This window comes from Pristiophorus japonicus, chromosome 6 (assembly GCF_044704955.1).
Source record: "Pristiophorus japonicus isolate sPriJap1 chromosome 6, sPriJap1.hap1, whole genome shotgun sequence".
Lineage (NCBI taxonomy): Eukaryota > Metazoa > Chordata > Chondrichthyes > Pristiophoridae > Pristiophorus > Pristiophorus japonicus.
The window spans coordinates 123,565,547-123,579,558 of NC_091982.1; the positions used below are offsets into that span (position 1 = coordinate 123,565,547).

Genomic DNA, 14,012 nt, shown 5'->3' on the forward strand with positions numbered 1-14,012 from the left:
TTATTCCAAATCTCTCGAAATGAAGTTCTGTTTTAAATGTACTTTTCACTAATTTCTTCTCACAATCTTTCGTCTCACTACCATGACTGGGTACATTGAATGTGTAAATACAGGCTGGGAATCACGGGAACTGCACGAACTGGAGGTTCTCAGTGTATTACTAATGGTTTTCTGGTGAATGCTAACCTGCCTGTTAACCTCAATATTCCTGCTTTAGGAGCCATGTGTCAATCATATACAAGGTCCAGGGCTGGATTTTCGGGGCATTAATGGCAGTGCGGCAGTCCCGATACCACCTGGAAAAAGTTTGTGCCCTCGACTGGAACTTTTGATAAAAAATGTGGACCTATGATCAGGACATTTAATCAGGAGTTACACAATGAACTTTTTACGTCGACCTGAAAATCGCGGCATTAACAAAGGCAGCCATTTTGCACAGAACCCGTTTTAGTTTTCCCGGGTGCAATCGGTATTTCAAGGCGTGGCGGCTTCCTGCGCGCATGAACAAATGACCCGGCCGACTTCTGGGACGTCTGCAGAGTTGACGCAGCAGGAAAGCAGGCCGCGTGCCAGGCGTTTTTTAATGGAGGCGGCTGAGGCCTTAGTCCATGCAGTGGAGAGGAGGTGGTCATCACTCCATCCGGTTGGGGGAGGGAGAACGCTGCCAAGCATATTTAAGCAGCTATGGTGTGATATTGCAGAGGGCGTGTCTGCGGCAGACACGGTGGCCAGAACTGGCACCCAATAACGCAAAAAGTTCAACGACCTTTCGGGGGTCGTCAGGTACCCTTCACATTTATGTATGCCTGCTATCCTTCCAACATGAATGTCAGACACTATGTGAAGTCTTTGATGGATCTGACCCTTCTCAATGTCTTGTAGGCTGTGGTGTGGGTTGCACAATGCATCAGAAAGTTGAAGGCTTACCTCTCCAGCCATTGCCTCTGAATTAAGGATCCACATACCCTGTTGTACCCTAATCATTGTGAACCCAGCCTCCTACCTCCAGTGTGTCAGCTCCCTTCCTGCTTTCAAAAGCCCCCTGAATATCTTGTTTTAATTCTCCCAACCACACCCCACACCTCACACCCCACATTACAGAATGTGGATAAATATATCAGTTGGTTGTTATATTTCTTGTCCTTACCTGCAGTGGTTCCCTGTGGAGAGTCTATCAGTGAAGTGGATGCTGCTACTGACACAACACCTCGATCCAGTGACGATGCTGCTTCAGTGTTGGACCTGCACTGGGGGAAACAGTCGCACTCTTTACCTGTCTGATACTACACACTTCAATAGAGTGAGACAGAATCCTGTAGACCATACAATGATGTCAGGGATGAATTGGTCACTTTCTAGTTCACTGAGGCCACCTTTCATCAGAGTAATGTTCACTCCCTGGGCCTTATGGGGCAGTTCTGTTCATGGGATGAGAGTTACATCCTGTGACATTGTAAAGGCATTTCTGCAGTTTCCGTTCCTATGGTGAGAGTTTCATCAACGCTCGATCCCATTACAGTCGTCGAACTGTAAGACTTGTCGAGTTTAGTTATGACTCTTTTTAAAATGTAGTTTATAGACTGAAATGATTTAGGCTTGGGAACCTGCAGTGAGACGCTCCATGATATAAAGTTTCTTTACACACTTTATTCCACAGAGAAAAACTGGCCCGACATTACATGACAGGTCCTACCATCTCAGAGCCTCCTTTCTGTTACAAACAGTGCTCCTTCAACAATCCAAGTTTAATGCACATAACACAAACCCAGCCCACACCGTACATCTTTCAGTCCACTACTTCTCCTGAAATAATGCTCAGCTTGCTGGGGAATGTCAACTCCCACTCCAGGTGCTCCCACTTCACTGACTTATCTTTAAAGGGGAGCTTGTTAATGGGGCCACACCCTTACTTGGGGACCAGAGCCCTTATCAGCCCATGGCTGGCATTCCGGCCCTCAATCACCCTGCAACAATTACCTAACTGAGAGCGACCAGCAGTGGTAAGCTGGGCCTTACTGTCAGATTGTCTCTTCCCAGCGATGGGCTCACGGAGAGACTCACAATCTCGATATTTAAGCTCAAAACCACAAATGTACGTAACCAGTGGTTTCATGTTAACATTGAATGTACATTTCCCCAGCACATTGGTCTATCAAGCAGAAACACACTCCATGTAAGACGAATGGATGTACCAAAACAGGAAACTACGTACGTCCACGTCTCTCACTGAGAGCAGAAGGTACTTGTTCCAATTCTGCAGGTTTTTTTTGGTTAACTTGCCCTGGGTCACAGCTAAGTCGCAAAGTTCTTATTTTTATAATCTGTCTGGTTTGTAACCACAACTGTTATCACATAGCATTAACCCTTGATTTCTGCTGTTCTTCTGAACACCCGGTAAAGTTTCCTATTTTGAGGAGTTTGTGCTTTAAACACATCAGAATCCAATGAGAAAATGAGAGTGGGAATGTGTAGTGACAACACTCTGGTATCTGTATCTCCACAACTGCCTCTGTCCCTGACAATTAACTTAATTCAGGTTAATCCATAGAGTGTGCTTCACCCGGATAATTTGGATAAAATACAATCCATTTGTTGTTACATTTCTTGGTCCTTCCCTGAAGTGGCTCCCTGTGGAGAGTCGACCAGTGAACTGGTAGCTGCTGCTGACACCCTCCCTAAAGTACACGAATTCCTATCGCAGCTCATCCCTCCAGTACCCTAACTCCTATCAAAGCCCTTCCCTCCAGTACCCGAACTCCTATCAAAGCCCATCCCTCCTGTACCCTAACTCCTATCAAAGCCCATCCTTCCTGTACCCTAACTCCTATCAAAGCCCATCCCTCCAGTACCCTAACTCCTATCCGGGCCCATTCCTCCAGTACCCTAACTCCTATCAAAGCCCATCCTTCCTGTACCCTAACTCCTATCAAAGCCCATCCCTCCAGTACCCTAACTCCTATTCAGGCCCATCCATCCAGTACCCTAACTCCTATCCAGGCCCATCCCTCCAGTATCCTAATTCTTCTATTATTGCATATTGCTATATTTTGTATAAGATCATAGAATGGTTACAGTCGTTCAGCCCGTCAAGCCCGTGCTGGTTCTCTGCAAGAGCACTTCAGCTAATCCCACTCCCCTTCCTTTCCCCGTAGCCCTGCCAATTTTCTTCCTTCAGGTACTTAACCAATTGCCTTTTGAATCTGTCTCCACAACTCATTCAGCCAGTGCATTCCACTTGTTGCGTAAAAATGTTTTATCCACATGTTGCCTTTGGTTCTTCTGCCGATCACCTTTGACCCTTCCACCAATGGGAACAGTATCTCCCTATTATCTCTCTAGATTAGATGGGGAAAGATTTACGAGATTAGGTCCTGGGATGAAAGATTTGAGTTATTTGGATTGGATAGACTGGCGAAGCTAGGGTTGTTCTCCTCAGAGCAGAGAACGTGGAGAGGAGACTTGATAGGGATGTTCAAAACCATGAAAGGTCTAGCACTGAGGACATCCACCGCTGGGGCGCCCCTTGAAGGGGAGGCCTTTAGCAACCTGGGCCACCATCTTTATTTGTCGGCAGACTCTTGCATTGGCCCGACAATGGTAGCCCTCGCATTGACTGGATCGCCATTGTGCAGTCCGGCATTTCATTTTGGGAGCCGAGCTGCTGGCCCAGTCAATCCCATCTCTGGTGGCTCAGTGGCTGTCACCAAAGGGCCTGCAGAGTGCACAGCGCTCCTCCCCTTTATTGGATGGGGAGGGGTATTGTGGCGAGCTACGCAGAGCATCTACGTAGCGCTGGCCAGCACCATGCTACCGCCCCGGGAGTGCCCCTCAAAGGAAGCGGAGCACCGGAGACATAATATTAGTGTCCACAATAATGGCAAAGAGCCATTTCTAGCCCTAGATTTCTATTATCAGGGTGAAGAGCATTCTATGGCTGCAATTTCACCAACCATGGCGAGTCCGTACGGTCGAAATGGTGGCGGCTTCAAATCCCCACTCCCGCTTCATCCTGCTCTCTACAAGTAATTTTACATTGATGGGACTTGTTAAACCTGCCCTGCTCGGCTCCCAGCTAATTGAAAGGAAGCGGGTCGGATGATGTCATCTGATGATTCATTATCAGCCAGTTTCCTTAAAGGGACCATGGCCACATTGATAGTTGTGCTGTCAGTGTTTTACAGCATTAAGGTGCTGCAAACACTGACAAGCATTGCACAGAGGCTGCACCCAGGTTCTCCCATGACACCTTCCATATGCTTATAGAGGGAGTCACAGCATGCAGGGACGTTCTCTTTCCTTCCCATGGCTGGAAGACACCTTCCCAGGACACTAACGCAGCCTGGTTGCACATTGTACAGGTGGGCACAAGCAGGGATGTGGTTAGGCTGCAGTGACGCAAACCTTTCAATGATCTCTAGATCACGAAACGTTACTGCAAAGCCACACTCAACCATATTCTGCTGTGCCTTTCATCACATCCCCATCACACTGCCAGGCACCACTACTCCACGATGACCAATGGATCTACTACAGACACAATCCATGTCCGGACCGGTGTCAAGCAGGGCTGCGCCGTCGCACCAACACTCTTCTTGATCTTCCTTGCTGCAATGTGTAGGGGTTAAAAAGGAGGCTTCTCTCCCTCAAGGTGGACTAACTGATATAGTTAATTGACACCTCGCCCAGCTCCCACTGTATAACGACCTCGGAAGTAAACAAACGAAGCCTCAGGTTTACCAGTTTTATTACGAGCAATGCACGGGAAGGTTCAGTCTAAAACCTGCGAAATACAAGAGGTTTCAAGTACAATTATACAGGTTTTGGAGAAGAGCTATCCTACAAAATCATCGATAGGTATATTGCTATCAGTGAAGTTACATTGATTTGTCGACTCTTATCCGACGGGCTCTGAGTGGTACATGCAACTGTCCATCTCTCATCATTGTGTTGTTGGGTTTTGCCCTCGACCCCAGTCTATTCGACGCCTAGGGTGGCTGTACTGGCTTCCTTATCTCTTCCTCAGGGACTTTAAACAAAACTGCTGACTTCAGTTGTTTAAGTGTTACTAAGGTTAAGTTATAGTTTAATGCATTATTAGTTCACTACCTTCAGCATAATTCTGACCACCTATTTGCAACTCTTACAATTTATCCCTTACACATTCAACAAGCTCACCGCTGGAATGGAACTAATATAGAACCAATGGAAACCTGTTCAACCTTCGTCGCCTCCAGGCTTTATCCAAGGTCGTCCCATCCTCTGTCATCGAACTACAATACGTGGACGATGCTTGTATCTGCACACATTCAGAGAATGAACTCCAAACCATCGTCAGCATCTTAACTGAGGTGTACGAAAGCATGGGCCTTACACCAAACATCTGTAAGACAAAGGTCCTCAACCAACCTGACCCCACCTCACAGCACTGCCCCCTGGTCATCATAATCTACGGCACGGCCTTGGACAATGTGGACCACTTTCCATACCTCAGGAGTTTACTATCAGCAAGGGCAGACATCGATGACAAGATCCAACACCGCCTCCAGTGCACCAGTGCAGCCTTCGGTCGCCTGAGGAAGAAAGTATTCGAGGATCAGGACTTCAAATCTAGCACCAAGCTTCAGTTCTACAGAGCAGTAATGATACCCATCCTCCTATATGGCTCAGAGACAGGGACTATATGGAGTTGACACCTCAAAGCGCTGGAGAAGTACCACCCGCGATGTCTCCGCAAGATCCTGCAAATCCACTGGGAGACAGATACACCAATGTCAGTGTTCTCGATCAGGCCAACATCTCCAGCATTGAAGTACTGACCACACTCGACCACATCATCTGCTTGCCCGACACGAGACTCCCAAAGCAAGCGCTCTACTCAGAACTCCTATACGGCAAGCGAGCTCCAGGTAGGCAGAGGAAACATTTCAAGGACACCCTCAAAGCCTCCTTGGTAAGCTGCAACAACCCCACTGGCACCTGGGAATCCCTGGCCAAAGACCGCCCTAAGTGGAGGAAGAGCATCGGAGAGGGCGCTGAGTACCTCGAAACTCGTTGCCAAGAGCATGCAGAAAACAAGCGCAGGCAGCGGAAGGAGCGTGCAGCAAACTAGTCTCCCCACCTACCCTGTCCTTCAACCACTGTCTGTCCCACCTGTGACAGAGACTATAATTACCATATTGGACCATTTAGTCACCTGAGAACTCACTTTTAGAGTGGAAGCAAGTCTTCCTCGATTTTGAGGGACTGCCTATGATGATGATGATGATCACTCCGCCTTCCCTACCCTACCCCTGCACATCCTTACTCACACCAACTTACCCTGCACCTCCACCCATCCTTCTGTATCTCACCAGCATCTCACTAGCCACCCCTGACACTTACCCTCATCCTCGTTCAATCATACCAACTAACAACATACAAGGGTAGCGATTTGTGTGTTTTAGCCAATGTTCACGTGAAGTTTGTGTTAATGTGCTGTCAAACATTGAAATCTTTATTTTCGACACTTTGCGTTCTTGGACAGATTTGTGTGCACCTTTGGAAGCATCCTCGTGAGTTGCAGTGAATGATGAGACATATCGGTCAGCGCCCCTCCCTCCCCCCCAGTGAAAGGAATGGCTTGGGTATTGCAGAGATGCTTTATGGTGGTGGTGTGGGCTGGTGCCAACTTGGCACATCATGTGGTAGCCAGGGTATACAGCATCAATTGAAATAAATGTAGCCATGGTAAGGCCATCCCTGGCCTCCCAGGCAGCAATGTGGTCGGCTGCTGATGCTCTGTGACCTGTGCAGCACCAGGTGATTGCGGAGAAGGTTAGTGTTGTTGTTGATGATTCTGGTGTGACTGGTGATGTTGGTGTTGGGGCTGATTGTGGTGGCATTCTGAGATCATTTTCAAGGGCACCAATGCTGATGGAATAGATGGCAGCTGAAGTCAAGATGACAGAAGCGATCTGTCAATGGTGGGAGAGCTTGCTCCAAGTCGGTGACAGTAAATAGAGAGATTACTCCAAATGCTTCAAACAGGCATAAAGCTGAAAAGTGAATTTCAAATCCTGAAAGCTGCAACTTCTAGGAATGGAAAGTGAACAGTTGTGAAATGGTAGCTTTTATGCCACATTTGCTGCTGCCACCTATTCAGAACAATGGAGAGTCATTGAAAACCCGACCTACTTATCTGCTGTGATCTCCAAGCACCAGGAACCTCATAAAGTTGGAAAAATGGTAAGTACCTGGTAAAATGCTGATTAAGTGCCTTTGACCAAGCTGCTAACTATGTCAATTGGCTCCCCAGTCGTTTGGTGTCGCGTCTGTAAAGCGCAGAATTTCTGTGGTCTAGAGGAGTCCGTGTTCCATGTGTACGTTGAATGTGAGAGGTTGCAGCCCCTCTTTCAATATTTGAAGGGGCCGCAGCTCAAATTCTGGTTGCGCTTCAGTCCCACACTCCTGATCGTTAGGCATCCTGTGCGGAGGGGAGCGGGCAGGTCGGAAGGCTTCCTCATGGGCCTGCTCCTGGGCATGGCCAAGGTGGCCATTAACCGGTCCAGGCAGCGGGTGGTCGAGGGGGTCTTTCAGCCTGACTGCCTGCCTCTCTTCCACAGTTACATCCGAGCCAGGGTATCCCTGGAGATGGAGCACGCGGTCTTGAGGTGGGCGCCGGAGGGACTGGAGAGACTGGAGTGCATCATCACCCCTGGCAACCAAATTTTAATTTGATTGAAGTTCTGGTAAATTTTCGGTTTTATTGCCCCCCTGCCCCAGTTAATAAGGGGACACTTGATTTATGGGTTTTACAAAATAGTTGTAAAGCGCAGACAGACCCGGCACTTGGGGAACTGAGGTAGAGGCGGGTTCAGAGCGGGTTCCCGGCCCGCTGTCAATCATTGTCATTTTAACAGATGGTCCACCTCCAAACTCGCACTCGCAGCGCCAGTAAAATTCCGGCCTATGGATTTAACCCGAATTAAGTTAATTGTCAGGGACAGAGGCAGTTGATGAGATACAGATACCAGAGTGTTGTCACTACACAATCCCATTCTCATTTTCTCATCGGATTCTGATGTGTTTAAAGCACAAATTCCTCAAAATAGGAAACTTTGCCGAGTGTTGAGAAGGGCAGCAGAACTTCAAGGGTGAATGTTATGTGATAACAGTTGTGGTTACAACCCAGACAGGTTATAAAAATAATAAGAACTTTGCAACTTAGCTGTGACCCAGGGCAAGCTAAGCAAAAAAACAGCAGAATTGGAACAAATACCTTCCACTTTCAGTGAGAGATGTGGTCACACCGAGCTTCCTGATTTATTACTTACATGGAGTGTGTTTCTGCTCGATAGAACAATGTTCTGGGGAAATGTACATTCAGTGTTAACAGGAAACCGCTGGTCACGTTTATTTGTGGGTTTGAGCTTAAGTATCGAGATTGCGAGTCTCTCCGTGAGCCCATTCCCGGGAAGAGACAATCTAACAGCAAGACCCAGGCTACCACTACTGGTCGCTCTCAGTTAGGTAATGTATGACCTGTTTTTCTTTATAGAAATTTTATGTCATGGCGTATGTCACTGCAGGTTCCCAAGCCTAAATCATTTCAGAATATCAACTCAATTGTAAAAAGTACACAATCTTAAAATGTGACAAGTCTGACAGTTTGGCGACTGTAATGGGATCGGGCATCGATGAAACTCTCACCATAGGAACGGAAACTGCAGAAATGCCTTTACAATGTCACAGGATGTAACTTTCATCCCATGAACAGAGCTGCCCCAAAAGGCCCAGGGAGCGAACATTACTCTGATTAAAGGTGGCATCACTGAACTAGAAAGTGACCAATTCATCCCTGACTCTCATTGTATGGTCTACAGGATTCTGTCTCACCCGATTGAAGTGTGTGCTATCAGACAGGTAAAGAGTGCGACTGTTTCCCCCAGTGCAGGTCCAACACTGAAGCAGCATCGTCACTGGATCGAGGTGTTGTGTCAGTAGCAGCATCCACTTCACTGATAGACTCTCCACAGGGAACCACTGCAGGAAAGGACAAGAAATGGGACAAACATGATTACAGTTAGCCAAATAATGAGGGTGAATTGTACACAACAGGTTTGACCTGAATTACAGCTAATGGTTACTGACAGAAGCAGCTGTGGAGACTGAGGGAGACACTTAACTTGCCGACTGTTTCCTGAAATATGGGCCATGGATAGTTTAAAACCGGGTGGGGACCATGTGCACCAAACACCTGCCTGGATCGCCCAGCACTCCCAGCCTGGTGTCTGTTTAAACAAATGCAATATGGGGTCCTGTACCTGTTACAGGATACCGATTGCAACTGGCCTCCTCATAGCAGCAATAACATGGCAAAATGGATAAATTCAGAGATTAGAGAGGTTTGTAGCAACATCAGAATTGTTTTAATGAGAAACTTTATTTTTCATAAAGATTGGGAAGAGCATTGTAGCTCATGTCAGAAATGTAGTGAATTTTCTTGAGTGCATTGAAGATAGTTTCCTGGAGCAATATGTTTGAGAACCAAGATAAGGCCAGGCTGTACTCGGTTTAGTAATGAGGAATGAGCCAGACTTAGTTAATAATCTAACAGCAAGGGAAGATTTACACAACAGTGATTGTAATATGGTCGCATTCAATGTTAGATTGAAAGGGGAAACATAACACGACTCTAGACTTTGGTTCGGCTAACTTTAACACGATGGGACAGAGACTGACCACAGCAAACTGGTCAAACTGTAATCGGGTAAAACTACAGATGAGGTGTTCAGGAAAGAATTTAGCTTCATCCAGAACCAGTAAATATCCCGAAGGGGCAAGAGCTCTACTGATCAAATAAAACAGCCGTGGTCAACAAAGTGGTGAGAGATAATATAAAATTAAATGAAAGAGCATAAACAAGGGGTCGATCCAGGGGTCTGGGAGAGAGATAAACAACAGCAAAGGAAGATTATAAAAGATAATCAGAGCTGCAAAAAGGAATGCAGAAAGAAACTTGCCAGGGATATTAGATTAACACAAAGTTTTAATAATTATATTAGATGGAAAAAGGTAGTCAGGGGTAGTGTGGGACTTTAGAGACAATGTGGGTAATATTACAAATGAAGATAAGGAAATGGCAGACTTGTTGAACAACGACTTTGTGTCAGACTTCACAATACAGGAAGAGGATAATATTCCTGATATTCCAGGGAAACTAATAATGAATCACGGACTGGAATTGACTAAAGTTAACCGAAGCAAGAAAACAGTATGAGAAACAATAATGGCACTGAAGACTGACCAATCCCCAGGACCTGGTGGTTTCCAGCCTCGAGTTTTAAAAGAGGAAGGAGAAGAAAATACAGATACTTTAGTCATAAACTTTCAAAGTTCTCTCGATTCAGGAATTATTCCTTTAGGTTGGAAAATTGCAAATGTAACTCACCACTTCGAAAGGTGTGAGAGAGAAACCAGGAAATTATAGACCGTGAGTCTAACATTTGTTGTGGGGCAGCTATTGGAATCAATAATTAAGGCCAGAGTGACTTAGCACTTGGAGAAATTTGAGCTGATTTAGGGAGAATCAGTGTGGATATGTAAAGGGGGAGTCAGTGTGGATATGTAAAGGGGGAGTCAGTGTGGATATGTAAAGGGGGGGTCAGTGTGGATATGTAAAGGGGGAGTCAGTGTGGATATGTAAAGGGGGAGTCAGTGTGGATATGTAAAGGAGGAGTCAGTATGGATATGTAAAGGGGGAGTCAGTGTGGATATGTAAAGGGGGAGAGTCAGTGTGGATATGTAAAGGGGGAGAGTCAGTGTGGATATGTAAAGGGGGAGTCAGTGTGGATATGTAAAGGGGGAGTCAGTGTGGATATGTAAAGGGGGAGTCAGTGTGGATATGTAAAGGGGGAGTCAGTGTGGATATGTAAAGGGGGAGTCAGTGTGGCTATGTAAAGGGGGAGTCAGTGTGGATATGTAAAGGGTTGGTCATGTCTAACAAACTTAATTGATTTTTTTGGGCCAGTAACTAAAGTAGTAGACAGTGGAATGTCTATACAAATGCTAAATACTGCGGACACTGGAAATCTGAAATAAAAGCAGAAAGTGCTGGAAATACTCAGAGGGTCAGACAGCATCTGTATAGCGAGAAACAGAGTTAACGATTCAGGTCGATGACCCTTCGTCAGAACTGGAAAAGGTTGGAGATGTTACAGGTTTGAAGCAAGTGCAGAGGCAGTGAAAGGGAGGAGGGGAGGAAAGAACAAAAGGGAAGGTCTGTGATAGGGTGAAAGGCAGGAAAGATTAAATGACACAGTGGGATGATGATGCAAGGCCAAAGGAGATGGTAATGAGAGGAGTAAAGCTGCAATAGATGGGAATAACTGAATCATCAACAGCTGGGTTCTGAAAATGAGGGAAGAGTTTATGATCTGAAATTGTTCAACTCAATGTTGAGTCCAGAAGTGTCTAATGAAAAGTTGAGATGCTGTTCCTCGACCTTACGTTGAGCTTCATTGGAACAGTGTAGGAGGCTGAGGACAGAGAGGTCAGAGTGGGAGTGGAGCAGAGAATTAAAGGGGAATGTCTATGTTGCTTATGTGGATTTCCCGAAGGTATTAGATCAGGATCCACAAAGGGATTGTTAGCTTAAATTAAAGCTCCTGGAATTGAAGGCAGATTAGTGATCTGGTTAGGGGATTGGTTAGGCAGTAGAAGACAGAGTAGGGATACTGGGTATGTACTCAAATTGGAAGGAATGAACTAGTGGTGTCCCACAAGGATCTGTGCTGGGGCCTCAACTATTCACTATATTTATCAATGACTTCGATAACACAATAGGGAGCCATATATCCACGTTTGCCAGTGACACAAAAGTTGGTGATATAGTAATTTATGTAGATGGGAGCATCAGATTACAGACACATTGATAGATTCAGTGAGTGGGCAAAACTCTGGCAGATGGATATCAACGTAGGTAAGTGTGGGGTCATCCATTTTGCACAAAAAGGATAGATCTGAGTATTATTTAAATGGTGAAAAGCTAGGAACAGTGCCAGTTCAAAAGATTTCGGGTTTCGTGTGGACAGATCATTAAAATGTAGTAGTACGGTACAAAAATAATCAGAAGGTCTGTTGGATTGTTAGCCTTTATAACCAGAGGGCTGGAATATAAAGGGGAGGAAGTTTTGCTGCAGCTGTACAAAGCCCTGGTTAGACCACATCTGGAGCACAGTTCTGGCACCGTACCTTAGAAAGGATTGACTGGCCTTGGAAGGAGTGCAGTGCGGATTCACCAGAATGTTACCGGGGTTCCAAAGGTTACATTGTGAGGAGAGATTACACCAACTCGGCTTGTATTCCCGAGAATACAGAAGGTTAAGGGGTGATTTGTTGGATGTTTTTAGGATATGGAAAGGAATTGATAGGGTAGGTAGGGGAGTCGAGGACGAGGGGATAAAACCTTGAAATCAGAGCCAGGCCGTTCAGGAGAGAAGTTAGGGAACACTTCCTCACACAAAGGGTGGTAGAAGTGTGGAACTCTCTCCCACATAAAGCAGTAGGTGCCAGCTCAATGAATAATGTTAACTCTGAGATTGACAGATATTTTCTGGCCAAGGTTATTAAATGATATAGAGCCAAGGCCAACATGTGCTCCCCGGTGTTGGCATCCATTCAGGTCTGTGCCTGCTATCGTGGACCCCCATTTAACGATGAATGGCAGAGCCCCATGGTGCCACATGTGTACGCCATCCCTTATCACCCCAATATTTTGTACCTGGTATACCGGAGATGGCTGTGGTAAACCGCTCATCACCGGCATCCTAAGCACAATCCCTATCACAGTAAAATTGGACCGGCCACAATCAACCGGGACCGGGTACGCCTCTGAGACCAGTCGGAGTTGGCATGGGCTCATCGACCCCTTGTACAGGCTGAGCACAGTGAGATGCCTGTTGCTGACCCATGAAGGAACACGACCTTGTTGAAGGTCCTCCAAATGACTGTGTCCTTCATTCAGCAATCAAGCACTGTACAACACACACACATCATTTCGTGCTGCCTGAGCTGAGGTATTTCGATCTTCACAAATCAGACTGTTGGCAGTCTGAGCGTGGGCCTCCAGCTCTGCTATGACCTCCTTCAGGTGAATGGTCATGGCCTGGTCTTCCTGCAACTCCAACCCCTCTATGGTGTTACCCTCTCCCAGTATCTTTCGCAGTCGATCCCTTCAGGTATTTACCTGCATTTGCAACTGAGCATCGTCCATACTGTTAATAAAGGACGTGCCAGTGCTGAAGGCCATTGTCCACATCATTTACCAGCCCACTCTTATACCTCCCCAAACCCCTGCGATGTACATTGTATAAACCATCCCGATCCACGCCACCGTAACTCAATTCATAAAACTTTCGAAATATTTCCTTGAGCAGTACTTCATACAAGCACACTGTTTCTGTCTGACACCACCGTGGCATTTGTACCTGGGTCAAGTTTAAAATCACTGAGGCGACCGAGTAGTGTACATCGTGGTATAAGACCTTACCGGTGGGGACTAGCACCAACCCATTCCTTGGTCCAGGAGGTGAGGTGGGGCATCTAACCTCCATCTCCTGTACCGGTGGGCTATGGGAAGGGACTCTGCCTCACATGCTAGCAACTGCATGGAATTTACAGTATCTGGAGTGTGTGGGATCACACAGGAGTCCATACACCATCCCCAACCGATCCCGGTCCGGGAGTCTTGCCACCATCGCGAAAACACAACCGACATGCCCGTCGGGCAGTCCCATTCAGACCCCCACATACACACGTAAATTCCTTCCTCTTCTTTCCACCATTTGTGCCAGCACACTTCAACGCCCCCCCTTTGTCCCTGTAATCTAACGGTACACATCGTTTCCAGTCCATGGATCGATTGCCCTTATCTTGGCTCAATTTCCTGAGCCACAACCGTCGCCGTGGGTATGTATCCCTCGCCCCACAAGCATACGCACCTCCCCTCGGTCACCCTAACCCGTGTGGCCGTG

At 46.6% G+C, this 14,012-nt stretch overlaps 1 protein-coding gene across 3 annotated transcripts in view; it reads left to right on the forward strand.

The window, feature by feature from the left end:
* The first annotated feature begins 365 nt into the window (after positions 1-365).
* The window catches only part of LOC139265236 (interferon-inducible GTPase 5-like), a 33,121-nt gene continuing 19,474 nt past the window's right edge, over positions 366-14,012 (forward strand). For 2 of the 3 annotated variants that reach the window (XM_070882165.1, XM_070882163.1), the window contains exon 1: positions 366-783. The gene's annotated coding sequence lies outside the window, so the exon portion shown is untranslated. The remainder of the gene's footprint in view (positions 784-14,012) is intronic. The other variant, XM_070882166.1, reaches the window with a different exon arrangement.